This window comes from Ceratotherium simum, chromosome 1, assembly GCF_057802395.1.
Source record: "Ceratotherium simum simum isolate JZ-2026a chromosome 1, ASM5780239v1, whole genome shotgun sequence".
NCBI lineage: Eukaryota > Metazoa > Chordata > Mammalia > Perissodactyla > Rhinocerotidae > Ceratotherium > Ceratotherium simum.
The window spans coordinates 23169516-23185247 of NC_141900.1; the positions used below are offsets into that span (position 1 = coordinate 23169516).

Here is a 15732-nt window from a genome sequence, read left to right on the forward strand (position 1 = left end):
GGCAGTAGCCAGCTGGTGAAGACGTTATGATCAACTTCCCATTCATCTACTAAGTGTTAGTTTAAAGGTTGATGCAGTCAAATACCGTATGATTTCCTTCATTAAGTAGTAGATAATAACAACAATAAACACATAGGGACAGAGATTGGATTGGTGGTTACCAGAGGGGAAGGGGGGAGGGAGGAGGGTGAAAGGGATAATTCGGTACATGTGTGTGGTGATGGGTTGTAATTAGTATTTTGGTGGTGAACATGATGTAGTCCATGCAGAAATAGAAGTACAATGATGTACACCTGAAATTTTTACAATGTTATAAACCGACGTTACCGCAATAAACAAAAAAAATTAAAGTAAAGGTTGATGCAGTTTTCAGATCTTACCTCTTCTTTCTGATTTAATGCATTAAGTGGTGCTGAGATCTTGCTAATATCTGATACATAATGTATTTCACCAAATCTAAGATGTCACTGATGCACAGACACACCTTTATTTTATATACCACAAGAAAGAAAAAAAACTCTGCCAATTAAACAATGACACTCCATTGACTGTAAGATGCTCTTTAATTTTTGAATATTGAAATTTGGAAAATGTGTATTAGAATTGATGAAGTTTGGCATATGACTCTTTAAAACAATGAAAATTTCTTTTTAAAGTATTTATTTATATGTGTGAGGAGAGCCAAGTGTGTGGGGATATAGATTTTCTAGCAGGTTGACTTCTATTCAATGTATGTGTTTAAGTGCCTATCAGGTTAACTATTTCTGGGGTCAGACATCAATAATACAGTGTCCTGTAAACTCCCTCAAGGAGCTTATGATCTAGAAACCTGTCCCCTTTCCTTTCTCCCTTCAAGACAGGGAACCTGGGCCAGGAAATCACCTGTCAATGACTTGTTGCTCTCCCTATGGAGGTCAGGTACTGATTTAATCTGCATAAAGTCAAAGACACACTCCACCACTCATTGTGCTCCAGGGATATCTGTTCCTTGAACTCTCAATCTTGCGTATGAGTTACAGTGAAAGGCAGAACATCAGCTCATAATCACGGTAAGGAAGGACAATCAGTGAGCTAATGAACCAGCACCTAGATCATATTTCTCTTGTGAAAGGTTATAGATACCATATGAAAATATTGGCTAAGCCTGTGTCTCTGAAGTGAAACTCATCATGTTGGAAGCTCAAACACATTTTTATGTACTACAGGTGCTAATGGCTTTAATTAAGGACACTTAAAGCATGCTGATGATCATCTTAGAGTCTTAGGACAATATATTTCTCAAGTAGGAATATAATAAGAAATGTAATAACTCATTCATTTACTTATTTTATAAAATAATAGGGGCATTGCAAAGAGTATGGTCTTGAACCATAATTAGAGTGAACCTTCTTTTCTGTTTTTGCCTCCTCTCAGGTTCACCAGTGTCCAGGAACGGTCAATAAATGACATGGTCTCCCTGGCCATAACGTATATACTGTTATCCATCCTGTGATCTTTGGAAAGTTACCTTACCTCTCTGAGTTTCTGTTTTTCACCAGTAAAATTGAGATAATAATATCATTGACCTCACAGGATGGTTCTGAGAATTAAATGTTATCATATGTAAGGTGACTAGAACAGTGCCTGGCATGTAAGAATCGATCTAAACATATTAACTTTTCTTTCACTGTTTTCATTACTATTACCTTTTTAATGTTTCTAATATCACTATTGATGTGTATGTGTGCTTGTATGTAGGTACCAGCTTGAATTCTTTCTACATGGGCTAAACTTGTAATACTGCTCAAACTCAAGAAACGCTTTGCTTTCTACAGAGTAATATCCCCTAAGAATCAACACAGGAAAACAGCTTCATTTGGGAAAGAGAGATGTGTTTTGAGGGATTATATAGCCACTAGATGAGGCCAAGAATCCTATTTTTTTCCCTCTGGTTTCACAAAAAAGATGTTGCAGGTCGCTATAGGAAAGCACCAATTTGTAAGTAAGAGTTTATTATCTAAAGAAAAATCAGCATAATATAGATCTCTTTATTCTCTACATTGAGCCTTACACACACACACATGCACAGACACAATTGTAACTACATTAATATATATATAATTGAATCCTTAACAAATCATATGAGATACCTGATAGTGTTATCATTGCATGTTTACAGTGCAAGAAACTGAAGCATAAAGTGGATAGCAATTTGCCCAAGGTCACATAAGGTGACCTTGGGTTTAGAATCCTAGTCTGTCAGATTCCACAGGGTTTGCACCACACTTACTCTCTCCTCCCTCCCCTCGAGCACTTGCTTCATGAGCATCTGGTGCCTTTATTTGGTGAGCGCAGCCTGACTCTAAGCAGGGAATCATAAACATTTCACCTGTGGCCCTGATCCAGGGGAGGGTGGGAGGCAGGAACTTCACTTGAAGCGGGTTCTTTGTGGCAGCCGTCTTTGACAGGCAAGCCATGAGGAGGAGAGGAGGCGAGAGAAAGGGAGAGGGGAGAAAGTGCAAGGAAAATTGGACAGCTCCTCAGATCCTGTTTAGTTGGAACTTCACATCATAGTGTCATTCCTTTATTTGAAGTCATTTCTTTGGACATTAGAAACACTCATATTAGAAGTGAAATTTAAAAATACACTTTAAAACACATAAGAATGGTATTTGGATGATTTGCTGTTTTGAATTATTCATGTCTCTGCTCCCCTCCATTACTGTGGATCATTTAGAATTTACTGGGCATAAAACCCCAAATATTTCAAAACATAGATTTCACACACACATACACACAATTTTATGTGCCCAACAGCAATGTTATTATTTGTTAATTTCCAGGTGCTGTACTAGGCTTTTTTTTTTTTTGTGGTGAGGAAGATTAGCCCTAAGCTAATATCTATTGCCAATCCTTCTCTTTTTGCTGAGGAAGATTGGTGCTGAGCTAACATCCGTGCCCATCTTCCTCCATTTTATGTGGGACACCTGCCACAGCATGGCTTGATAAGCAGTGCGTAGGTCCGCACCCAGGATCCGAATCCGCGAACCCTGGGCCGCCGAAGCAGAGCGTGTGAACTTAACCACTGCACCACTGGGCCGGCCTCCTCGACACTTATTTGAAATCCTTACAGCAGCAGAGTGAAGCAGCTGTAGAGGTGTAATATGCTTATTCTACTGTTGAGAAAACAAATAAGCGTCAAAGCCAGGATTCAAACCTATGCCTGTGGCTTCCAACTTCGGGGTTATTCCTTTCTGTTTTGATATGTGGTATATTGAAAGCAATTTGAATTATGAGGAGTGAGGGGATGACTGGAGAGACAGCTTAGAAAAGCATGCTGCTTGAGATTTCAAGATGAAAGTTTCATTGTAAACCAAATTATTTGCGTAGGGTGATAACTCTTAGTTTCAAGGCCATTTTCACTTTATTAGGGGAGCTAGAATAAAAACTAAAATAAATGAATAAAAACCAAGATAAAAGAATAAAAACTAAAATAAATTCTATGGCAACCACAGAGAATGATCGAGTGGCTTACATAAAATTAGAATGAATACACAATTTAAAAATGTACATCCAGTAATTGGAAGTACTTGACAGGGTTTTATTAAAATTGTTTTCTATTGGCATTTACTTTAATAAAAACAGTACTTGAAACACTTGGCAGCTAAAGACAGCCTCACTTCTTCTTTACTAGCATTTTCCCGACATATGTAAGTACATCTAATGTTGATGTACAACAAATTATTGACAAGGGGTGTGCTCAGAGAGGAATCGCTCTCAAAACAAGACGCAGTTCCATTTGCTCAGTTATAAGGTCTACAGAGCTTATGACCTAAGTGCTTTCTGTGCATTGCTAATGGAATTACAGAGCATGGAAGAGGCCCTGACCTTGGTTTCTATTATTGGGATGAATGGTACTCATTAATTCTCTGAGAATTGATGACTAAGGTAACTGCCAGAGCACAGTCCATTTAGACGGCATGCCTTGCAGACATCATCTGTCAGGCAGCAACATAAATCATGTCTTTGGATCAGTCTTCTTGACACACTGTGCTTAGAATACACAGATATTTGGGAAAAGTTGCAATATGTCATGTGGCTGTGGACGTACTGACATTTGGGAAGGAGTCAATGTATTACTAGTTAGAAATTTTCCTTTAATTGCAAATCACATAAATTATGGAAAAAGAAACTTACCTTCTTTTTCTTTATTCATTTCTGGGTAAAACACTACTGTACATTTTTACTGCACTATGTTTTATATTTTCCTGTAGATGAAGTGACTCTTTTGGCACTGCTCAACACAGCGCCCTTGTTTTAGTAGGAATATTCAGAGACAATCAGTTGGACTGGATGCTCTCTAAGTTCATTCTAAAGGCCTGGATTCTTTGGGTCTCTAGCCACACCACTACAGCAAGCAATGATCCTCCCTTTTTGCTGTTGAGTTCTCTTCTGGGACCTTCGTACAGTCCATCCAGGCTCCTTCAGCTATTGGTCAACCAATGAACTCATATTGAGTTCTACCTTGGGTCAGTTCCCATAAAGAAGATGGGATTGTTGCCTGGAGGACTTTTCTTGCTTTGGCAAGGGATTCTTCCTGAAATTTTTGGTGATGGATTCTTCCTGAAATTCTTAGCTCTACCATCCTCAGGGAAGGGAGCAGTAGATACCTCCTCACTTTTTTTTTTTTAATATTTCTTTGTTGTTTTCTGTGTATTGTACTTCAGAGAGGGAAAAGCCTGTGACATGTTTACATTTAATTATCTCCTTCTTAATAGATCCCACAAAGCAGAGTTGTATTTGAAGGAAAGCATTAGACAGGGAAAGTGGATTCTGCATCAATCATGTCAAACTCACAAGCGAGAAGTTTCTGAAATGAACATGACAAAAATAAATACTTCAAAGGCAATCAATAGCATAAACTCTCATTAGCTCACAATTCCATTATTTGTGAAGGTTAAACAACATGTCATTAGCTTAAAGAAGCAAGGTAAGTTAGTTTGCATTTAGAATCTATGACCTGATATGAAAAGAAAGTTTTTAATTAGATGATTCCAGTTGATTTTCTTAAAACAATCTGTGAAAACTATTTACTGTTTAGTTTTAAAATTGTGGGTTGGGGCAGGAGGATCAATTACTCTATCAACAATACATTTCTGCATAGCATCTTCTGAGTGACAGGCACCCTGCTAGGCCCAGTGGGGAACAACAATAAAATAACACATGGTATTTGCCCTCAAGAAACTGACAGTCTAGTGGGGGAGACAAGGGATAATCATATAAAAATACTTAAAACAAAACACAAATGACAAATCCGTGGTAAAGGCAACATGCAACAAGAGTAAAGAGGAGGGTGAATTTCTGAGTCCAAGTGTAGACTCAAGGTGGTAAGAAAAAGGAAGGTCATTCTGGGAAAGAGAGAACATACTGTCCCTAGGCTAAGTGGCAGCTCACTTAGTAAAAAACTCCTGGTAAAGAGGGTTCTATAAATCCATGGAGAGAGAAACAAGGAGAGGATGCTTTGTAGGTGGAGTTCCTCCTGCCCTCACAATTACTGCCTCCCTATCTGAGATCCCTGAGAAGATGCTTTAGCCCAGCTCCTCTACATGGACACTGTACATATGGGAACAACAGCAGAGAAATTGTCAGAGTGTTCCGATCTCTTTAATACATGATGAAGAATCCTCATTTGTTTTCCTGCCTTTGGAAACCTGAGCCTAGTATCAATCTTGCTTATTTTCCATCTCTCCTTCTTAGAAGTCCTGAAAGAGTATGTTCTATGGTGACAAACCCATTCAGCTTGATGTTGTCCCTTCCTGGAGTGTGACACAGTGTCCTTCAAAAGAGATTTTCTTGGTCATCAGGGGGTGAAGATGTGAGAAAAACATGGGTTTGGTATTTTAAAAAAATGGTGGTAAAATTAAGAAAAAGCAGACCGTGTGACTTGTTTTCCTCTAGAAGTCTGTGAAATTAAGCTTTCCAAAAATGAAGACATCTTCGCTGAAATTCATAGCCAAATGAGTTGCAAGACCCAAAATCGAGCAGCTGGTGTTTTAAGGACTGCATATTCCAAGAGTGCACTTTTTTCTTTTCCCCAGCACCCATGAGTCATTCTCTTGTGGCTGAAAGTTTAGTTACCCTACAGTTGGTAATAAGCAGATGGTCAGATGGGAGAATGGGAAGAGGGGCCCACTGGCAATTTGGGAACCCAGCTGAACTCATGTTTCCAAGGGCAGAAAGCACCATATAGAAAGCATTACGTATGTGGCTGGAGAGAAAGAAACACTCATTAGCCATATCTTATCTTGCATGTTTTTATTTTGCTGAGAGTGAAGTGGTAATCGAAAGAAATCTCATTGCATTAGGGATTGTAATTAGCTATTACTTGACTGTTCCATTCTGGGACATAAGGCTGGGTTTAAATGGTTTTGTTGTTTGGAAAGGTTTGGTGGGCTTGTAGGCACAGGGTCAGTTTCACAGGTGTGTGACCTGTGCGTCACACAGGTCCCCATGCTCAAAAGGGCCTTGTGTTTGGTTTAATGGTCTGCTCTCACCATCCTGACATTCGTAATAATTTTTGAACAAGGACCTCACATTTTCATTTTGCACTGAGCCCTGAAAATGATGTGATTGGTCCCATGTAGATATACCCATAATCATTTCCTCCTCGTATCACACCGTTGTTTTTAGTGTATGCAATGGAAGATGTGGATGAGAATGTGGCATAGCTACCAAGAGAGATGATCACAGAGAGTGGTAGGGAGGAGCAAAAACAATCCCTTGCTCTGGTGGCTGCATTTCTCATTCCCATGCCCATCACAGAAGAGGTAGTCCAAATAATTTCTGCTAAGTATATTCTTAAAGATCCTTGATTCTTCATATATTGATTTGAGAGGCCTAAAAATTACCTTAGTCCTCTTGTTCTGTTGCGAGAATTATTCTTATGTAGTAAGTCACTCATTACTGAGTTACCCACAAGCAAATAGTCTTCTTTATCTCTCTCTAAATAGGCTTTAATGTACACCATCACATTCCAAGGAGTTTGTGTATTCTTTTGATATGATTTATTTCCCTTATAATCTGACAAAATGTCTAGACATTAGAGCGGCAGGAACGAAAGAAACTTCAGAATAGTCATGACCCTCAAATTTGTAGGTAGTCAGAAGAGTATATGTGTGGGCTGTAGGGAGCTAGAGAGAGAGAATGGAAAAACAGTTCCCTTTCTAGATACTTAAGCCCTTATCTTCTGTAGAGATACTTCTCATTTTATTGTATATCCCAAGAAGTCACCTTTCATCTTGCTAATTTCTAGGTAGCTGGGACATTCTTTTTTACCTGCTTTGGTCTGAAAGTTGCTAATACAAAGACTGGTCCCACTAAGTCAAATATATACCCTATTCAGCTTTTTTTTGCATTTCCCCCCAAAGATCCTTAAAAGGATACACATATCCTCGCTCAGTAAAATCAGCAATCCAGAATTTTCCAGTCAAGGAGTAGAAGGTGAAATTCTGTATTGCTCAACTTGAGTAATTTTAGTGAGCAAAACTGTCTAGATTTTAGCAAGTTTTGCTCACAAATAACCAAACAGCAAGCTGATTCAGTAATAATGGAAAAAAACTTAGAGTTATTGATATTAAAATATGATAAAGGTTTTTTTTCCTGCAGAGCAGAAAAACAAGTTGTTTTACTCCTTTTTAAAAACAGTCACAGGGTTGAGATGTGGTATTATACTCCCACCCTAGACATGCAAATCTACCTTTCAAACGGTTAGTTGCTCACTTTTATAATGACAAATTTAGTGCCTGAACAAGAGGTTCCTTTTATTTATAATTTATTACAGAGGGCTTATCAAATTATTACTAGAAAATACTGGATTATTCTACAAAATGAGAAAATTGGGTAAAAATTTCAAAATTTACATCATGATGTAAAAGAGGGTAAAGTAAACAGAATAATAGTACCATAGTCTTTCGGAAATCTCTTATAACCAAGACAATTTAATTGAGGTATTTATGCACAAACTAAAAAAAGTGAAAGAAACCAAAATGCTTATAATGAAAAGCCTTAGTCTCCTGCCCTAATTCTCCCCATCCTCTCCAGTGCTACCAATCAAAGGCAAACATTTTAAATCTTTCAGCTGTTTCTTCTTCACATTTCTAAATTATATTCTTATGTCTGTTTCTCAATTTGTCAACTGAGTCAAATCTGTTGACTTCCTATTATGATAGAGAATTTAGCACTCTTACCTTGCCCTACCACCTCTCCTATTCCAATATAGTTTTATCACGATTTTCAGTTAAGCCAGTTATCACTGTTTAAAGTTTTACCCTGTAAATATTGCTCACTGGAGTGTTTTGTGATTTCATTTCTTTTTTGTATGTTTTTCCTCCCTCCCCACCCCAAATCAGTGTTTCTGATTGCATTATTTTTTTTTGCTTCCATGATATACTATCTCTACGTCCTTAGTTGTTTCCCCCAAAGTGGTCAAGTCACCTATTCACTTGAGCCCAGAGATGGGTTGCTCTCAAGTCTGCTGCTCAGTGTCATTCAGGGGTTCCTGTTGCATTCTACAATGTGAGATGCTTGGTTTCATAACTCTGCATCATCGTTTTTGATTCACTCTTTCATTTTGCTGGAGCATATCCTACAGTATCTTCCTAAGAACTCATGCATGGGAGAAAATAATTTTTCAGTATTTAATGTTTGAAAATGTCTTCATTTTCACGTTCTCATTTGATTGAATTCTAGCTTGGAGTTCTAGATAGCATCCAATTCTAGACAGAAAAATTGTTATTCCTCAGAAATTTGCAGTCATTGCTCCATTGTCTTCTAGCATCCAGTGTTGCTAATGAGAGATCTGAACCCATTAGGATTTTTTTTCCTTGTATGCAATCTCTTTTTCCTTTTCTTTTTGGAAATGTGTAATTTTGTCCCTGAAATTTTTGTGCTCTAGTTTCGAAATGATGTATTTTGGTGTGGTTCTTTCTCAGTATGGAGACTTGTTTCCTTTAGTTTTGGTTTTGGGAACTTTCATTATTCTGTTTCTTTGGTAACTGCCCTTCTGTTACTCTGGTCTCTTTCTGAAACTCTTATTAGTTAGATATTGGCTTCCTGGATTGATGTGATAATTCTCCTATCACTTCCCTCAGACTTGTTTCTTTTTGTCCTACTTCCTGTGAGATTTCCTTGTACTCTTTTGCCCTTTACATGTGACATTACCCTTCCAATCCTTCTACTGAATTTTTAATTTCAGTCATATTTTCAATTTCTAATAATTCTTTCTTTAATCATATTATTCTTTTTTATAGCATTCTATTTTTATTTTATGATGGTAATATCTTTTCATATCTCTCTATGTATATACATGAGACATTTTTTGAAGCTTTCTTTAGTTCCCTGAATTATCTCCATTTTTTTTCTTTAATTTTAGTTTGTTTGCTTTTTTTTTATTTTAAAAATAAAAATTTCACATCTGGTGGTCATGGTTGTTGTGTTCCATTCTGTCTTGAGCTTTTTAAGTTTGAACTGCTCTGAGTTTCTAAAGAAACGAGTGGATCTGTGCTATCCATTTCTCTTTTTGGTTTCCTCCGTCTTGCAAAATGAGTTCCCACTTTTTTGTCTTGAAAATATCTCCCTGACTCATGCCCATTCCTTTCTTCTTCATTTACTACCATTTTATTGGTGTCTAAGAGATGGGAGGAGATAAGCATGTTATCACTTTACCACCATCAATTAGAAACCGGAAATATCTTCTATAAGTTTAAATCAGTTGTTGCAATCAATATTTTGGTGTACAAGTTAGAGATTTAGAATCTAATTGGAAAAAAAATTATCAATAATTTATATACCCACACTTTAAAAGTCCTATTGTCTCCTGTAGCCCTGACAGACAAAAATATAAAAGACAATTGATTTCAAGAGTTTAGAAAATGTCATAAAATTACATTTCATCAACCCCAGGTATTGGGTTAAAACTGTTCAATAAAACCATACTTTCTTTCTCTCCTTTGTCTCTCTCAACTGCCTTTTGCGACTTTACACCCATCAATGTACTTGGCTTCAGTAATTTCTCAGCAGGCCCAGTAGAAATGGTTGATCGTTACAAGCAGGTGTTGCTGACAAGTCATGTTTCTCATTTTTACAGATGCAGTGAATTCTATCTCTGCCATCTCCTTTTTCCTTTTACAGCTTCTGAAAATGTGTTTTGTAAAAAGTCACTTGGCTATCTTCACACAGTTTCCCTGTTACAATAGGTAAATGTCAGAAGCAATCAGGTACAATATCAGCTTTTCATTGTATTCCCCTAAGCCCTCCGGTAGATAATAACTTGTTGCAATATTTTTTTTAATATAAATGGAAACAGATACTAACCCAAGCAAATGATCCCTCCTGAGCCAGCTGTCCTTTTCAATATGTTATCCAGAAGATTACATGAATATTTATTGGCTCTGCAGTTTCTCATAGAAGCCAAAGTTCCACTAACAGGATATATTGTGTTTTAACTTGAAATAATGCAATTTTGCATGACTGGATAAAACTCAATATGAAAAGGCCCCTAAGCAAAGTGTTCAGGACCTAGAAGATCCTGATCATGTATTAACTTTGAAAACAACTTGCAGTGTGACCTCTGAATGGCCAAATAAATCATGTCAGAATTTCCTTATTTGAAAGGTGAAACCATCACTGCATATAGTTTTTCTTTCTTATCTTTATCTTATACAAATATTGCACATTTTAACTTTATTTGGATTTCTGCTTACGTGTATTTTCTCTCACTCCTTGTATTTTAGAGCATAGTAATTATATATGTTTTCATTTTTACTAAGCAGACATATGTCTCCACAATAATTTCACCTGAGATCATCATCATGAAATGATTTTCATTACTCTAACATGAGAAATGGATGAGAAATGAAGAAAGAAAAACTGAAGAGCCTCAAAGTGTGTTTTATTGTCCACAGGGAAATACCAATTCCACTCCAGAAGGAAGAGACCAAAGTGAGAAAGGACTTCACCAAGAAGACAGAAGGATGGCAGGAAGCACATGAACAGGTCCTCAATATCATTAGGCTTCAGGGAAGAAATGCAAATTAAAACCAAAATGAGATACCGTTACATACCTATTAGAACGGCTAAAATTAAAAAACAACAGAGCCTGAAAATACAAATACTCTAAGGATGTGGAGCATCTGGAACTCTCATACAGGGGAATATAAAATGGTACAGCCACTTTGGAAAGTGGTACCATATGAACTAGCAATCCCACTCCTAGGTATTTACCCAAGTGAAATGAAAACCTATTTTCCCACAAAAACCTACATGAAAAGGTTTTAACATCTCTCTTCATAATCACCAAAAACAAGAAACAACCTGAATGTGCCTCAGCTGGGGAATGGATAAACAAACTATGGTACATCCACATAATGGAATAGCATTCAGCAATTAAGAAGGAACCAAATACTGTTACATAAAACAACATGGATGAATCTAAAATGCATTATGCTAAGTGGAAGAAGCCAGACTCAAAAGACTACATTCTGTATGATTCCATTTCTACAGGAAAAGGCAACACTATAGAACAGAAAACAAATCTATGGTTGCTGGGAGGGGTTGACTTCATTGTGGCAATAGTTACATAACTAAGTACATTTGTCAAAATTCACAGACTGTAGACTAAAAAGGGCAAATTTTACTGTTCATAATAACTTTAAAAATTAGAGAAACAGTGAAAAAGCAGGGAGAGATAGAGAGAGGGTTTCGGATGGAAATAAATGGTTGTAAGTAAAAAAGAACTGATGTCGAATAAGCAGGAGAAAGGAGGTGGGAAGGGGAGAGTGGAAGGGGTCAGGGAAGGCTTCAGAGAGGAAATGCTGTCTAGCCTGCATTTTAAAGGATGAACAGGACTTTTCCAGGTGGGCAAGGATGGGGAAAGGACATGCACTACAAAGGCACAGATCTGTGGATTGGCAAAGTCTGTGTTGTGGGTGTGGGAGGGCAGTGAGCACAGACCGCAGTGATGCTGTTGGGATAAAGGTAGGAAGGAATAGACCATGAAAGGCCTTATTGGTTGTGTTAGGGGCTTGGAATTCATTTCACAGCCACATGAGGAGCCACTAATGAATTAGGAAAGTTAAGCGCTATCATCAGACTTGTTGTTTTAGAAAGAGCACCATGGTGACAGTGTGAAGGGTGGACTGAAGGAGAGTAGGGTGGGGAGAAGGCTGGAGGCAAGGAGGGCACTTAAAGGCCACTACCATACTCCAGGGCTGTGCAGTCCAACATGGTAGCTACTAGCCCCAGAGGGCTATTTAAATTAATTGAAATGGGGCTATTTAAATTAATTGAAACGGGCCGGCCCCGTGGCTTAGTGGTTAAGTGTGTGCGCTCTGCTGCTGGCGGCCCGGGTTCGGATCCCGGGCGCGCAGCGACGCACCGCTTCTCCGGCCATGCTGAGGCTGCGTCCCACATACAGCAGCTAGAAGGATGTGCAGCTATGACATACAACTATCTACTGGGGCTTTGGGGAAAAAAATAAATAAATAAAATTAAATTAATTGAAATGAAAGACAATTAAAAATTGAATTCCTCAGCCACACTAGCCTCATTTCAAGTGCTGGCTACAGTATTGTCTAGTGCAGAAGAGAATATTGCCATCACTGCAGAGAGTTCTACTGCACAGTGCTAATCTAGAACCTCAATGAAGGCATTAGCAGTGCAGTCGGGAGGGTCTGATGGATCCAAGTTTTATATCTGGAAAGCACACTTGGGTATCAGCTTGCCTTAGTCTCTCACGAGTGAAAATACAGTTGTGTATAAATTCAGCTACGATATGAACTTAGGTACCTGGAGGCCTGCTTTAAAGCTTGGGATCATATACATCGATTGGAGCTGAGACCTAAGCCTGTCAGCCTTCTCTTAGCCACATAGCACCAGGGAGCCTCAATATCAGTGGCTAACTTGATGCTATAGACTGAATGTTTGCGTCTTCCCCAAATTCATATGCTGAAACCTAATTCCCAACATGGAGATATTTAGAAGTGGGGTCTTCAGGTCATGAAGGTGGAGTTCTCAAAAACGGGATTAGTATGTCCGTATAAGACAGACCCCAGAGAGCTCCTCTGCCCCTTCCACCATGTGAGGGCACACTGAGAAGATGGCCGTCTATGAAACAGGAAGCTGGTTCTCTCCAAATGCTGAATCAAGGCCAGTGCCTTGATCATGGACTTCCCAGCCTCCAGAACTGTGAGAAATAAATTTCTGTTGTTTACAAGCCACCAGTCTATGGTATTCTGTTATAGAAGTTTGAACGGATTAAAACACTTGGCCACCAGGTTTTATTGTATTTTAATTTCATCAAGTGCCTACAGGAATGTGAGCTATTTTTCATCTTGCTGTTCATCTAGCAATTCTAAAAAGCATTTGAATGAAGATTTCTAAGTTGGAATATTCTTCTGCCTCATATTATCTCAACCGCTCTGTGCCAGAAAACCATAGGGCAAAACCTTTTAAACTATGTGCTCCTCCTTGCTTACTGGAAGACCCTCCTCCCATGATGAATCCATAAATATACATCTTTATGATGAACAGCCTCTGAACAGAAAGCTTTGGGCACTTCACCCTTGAAAGCAGATGGGTTCTTTAGGTGCCTAACATCTCTGTGATGTTGTGATGCCTAACTTAGAGAAATAAGATCTGGAAGAGACCAGACTGGAAAATGAAAATGCCAATAGCAGGCCCCACTATTTAGTTAATGTACTTTGGCTCTGTATACACTTCAGGAACGCCTAGTGATCATCACTCAGAAAAGGCCGACTGATTAAACTCTAGAAATGATACTAACCAAATACTGGCAATAGTTTGGCTGGGAACAAACCCAGCTTAAATTACAAAATTATTGGTGGTCAAATGAACAAGTAAAAAGAGCTTTTCCCAGGATTTGGTGAGAAAGGAAGGAGTTTGGGTAGAGGTATTCCCTGAGTCCTTCGTGAACGCTGGGGCTTGAAGAGAAATGCTATTGATCCCAGTCCAAATGGGAAAAATATCCTCTTATAACGCTCCTTCAACATAGCCGAAAAATGGTGATAAATAACAGTACTGTGTTCACTTAACAACAAGCTTTTAAAATGGTTGTATATGTGGAACCAGCTTTTATTATGTGGTTGATTGTTAGGAAAAAAGAAGAAAAATAAAATCACAGAGAATTTAATCCAACATGAGGTCCTGAATAGATTATAAAGAAAAAGTGTCTTCTGCAAAAGTGACCTGCAGGTGCGGAATTCGGTTGAACCCCATGGGAGAGTGATGGGCATTTTCCACTGGTAGAGGGTGATCCTGTACATGGAGTCCGGGCTTTCTTTGCAGTCACAATCTCCCTGTACTTTCTAGTGAATAACAAGATGCCACAGGACATAAGCCCAGAGGAAACAGCCACTGAGCACCCATTTACGAGCTCTCAAGACAATGAAATAGCTGAAGGTAAGAAGACGCCACACATCCACCTTCTGCTGCTGCCTGGAGTGTCTTTGAACACAATAATAAAAATCCTCCTGAAAAATGATTCTCTAACGGGGAAAACTTATGATTTATGAGCTCCACTCAAACAATAAGAAAAATGGTCTAGAATTTAAAAAAAATGCACTGTGAGCACTCACAGATGTTTTGATAGGTTGCATTGCTCCTCTTCTTGAGAATAAATAAAAATGATGATGCTTCTTTGTGGACTTACTCTTACAATTTAATGATCTGTAAATTTGTTGGTGCTAAGAGAGTGAAATGTTGCCATTCATCTTTCCATTTTACTTAATAGAAGCTTCAATGTTCAGATATCAGAGTACTCAGAGTTTGATGCAAAATCTTTTTTTGTTTGCTTGTCTGCTTACCGGTAGGACCCAGACAGCCAGGCAATTTGGACCCAATTTGGGAACAAAACTAGTCAAGTTCAGGATTGAAAAAGTGAAATTTAATCACAGGGTCCTGTTTCTCCTGGTTTTAGCTGGGTATGATCCTATAAAGAAGTAATGCGATTCAGAAGCTGTTCACTGAAATAGGTTGCTTTGTTAATGAGGATTGTGAAATGAATAAATGATCTGAAGTAATACTTTTTTTTAACGAGCTTGGGATGTCATCCAAACCTTCCTGTTTAGGACGCTATAATTATTGCTGAGGTGGTGCTCACACAGATGGATGGCGATTCCAGGAATAGTCAGTGCTGGGAGGAGGTGAATCAGAGAGCACACTGGGCTGGCAGCCTGGCCCTTCAGAGGACAACGGCTTTGCAACCCAGATGCTTACAACAAGAGGGGCCGCCCAGAGGCACAGAGATGGCTCCCCCATGCCTGATTTCTTAGAGGGCACTCTCATCTAAGACTTCACCAGGCCCTGGGCTGGTGACTGAATCATTTACTCAGGCTGAGAACAACTGATGGGAAATCTGTATTCTGGGACATTGCTTCAGTTCCACTTTATTATAGTGCAATTTCTCTTGCTGGGCAAGGACCGTTTTGGGACAGTTCCTTCCCCTAACTGATCCTCTGCTGCTTTGCTCATTCTCAGAGACATGTCTTGCTGCCTTGGAGGGATGGAACAGCTAGGTTTAGGTGCAGGGAAAGCTAGAGCAGAGAACAGTCACACTTCACTTTGGTGAAGATAGTGCTTGATCACTACATGAGAATCAAATCCAACCCGACCAACACGAATTAACATGACAAATTCTTGAAAAGCACGCTACCTGGAACTGGGAAGGATTCAAAGAAA

General features: G+C 38.7%; 1 protein-coding gene across 1 annotated transcript in view; it reads right to left on the bottom strand.

Annotated features, from left to right (window-relative positions):
* The window catches only part of MAGI2 (membrane associated guanylate kinase, WW and PDZ domain containing 2), a 978709-nt gene that overhangs the window by 111382 nt on the left and 851595 nt on the right, over positions 1-15732 (bottom strand). The window lies entirely within an intron of this gene.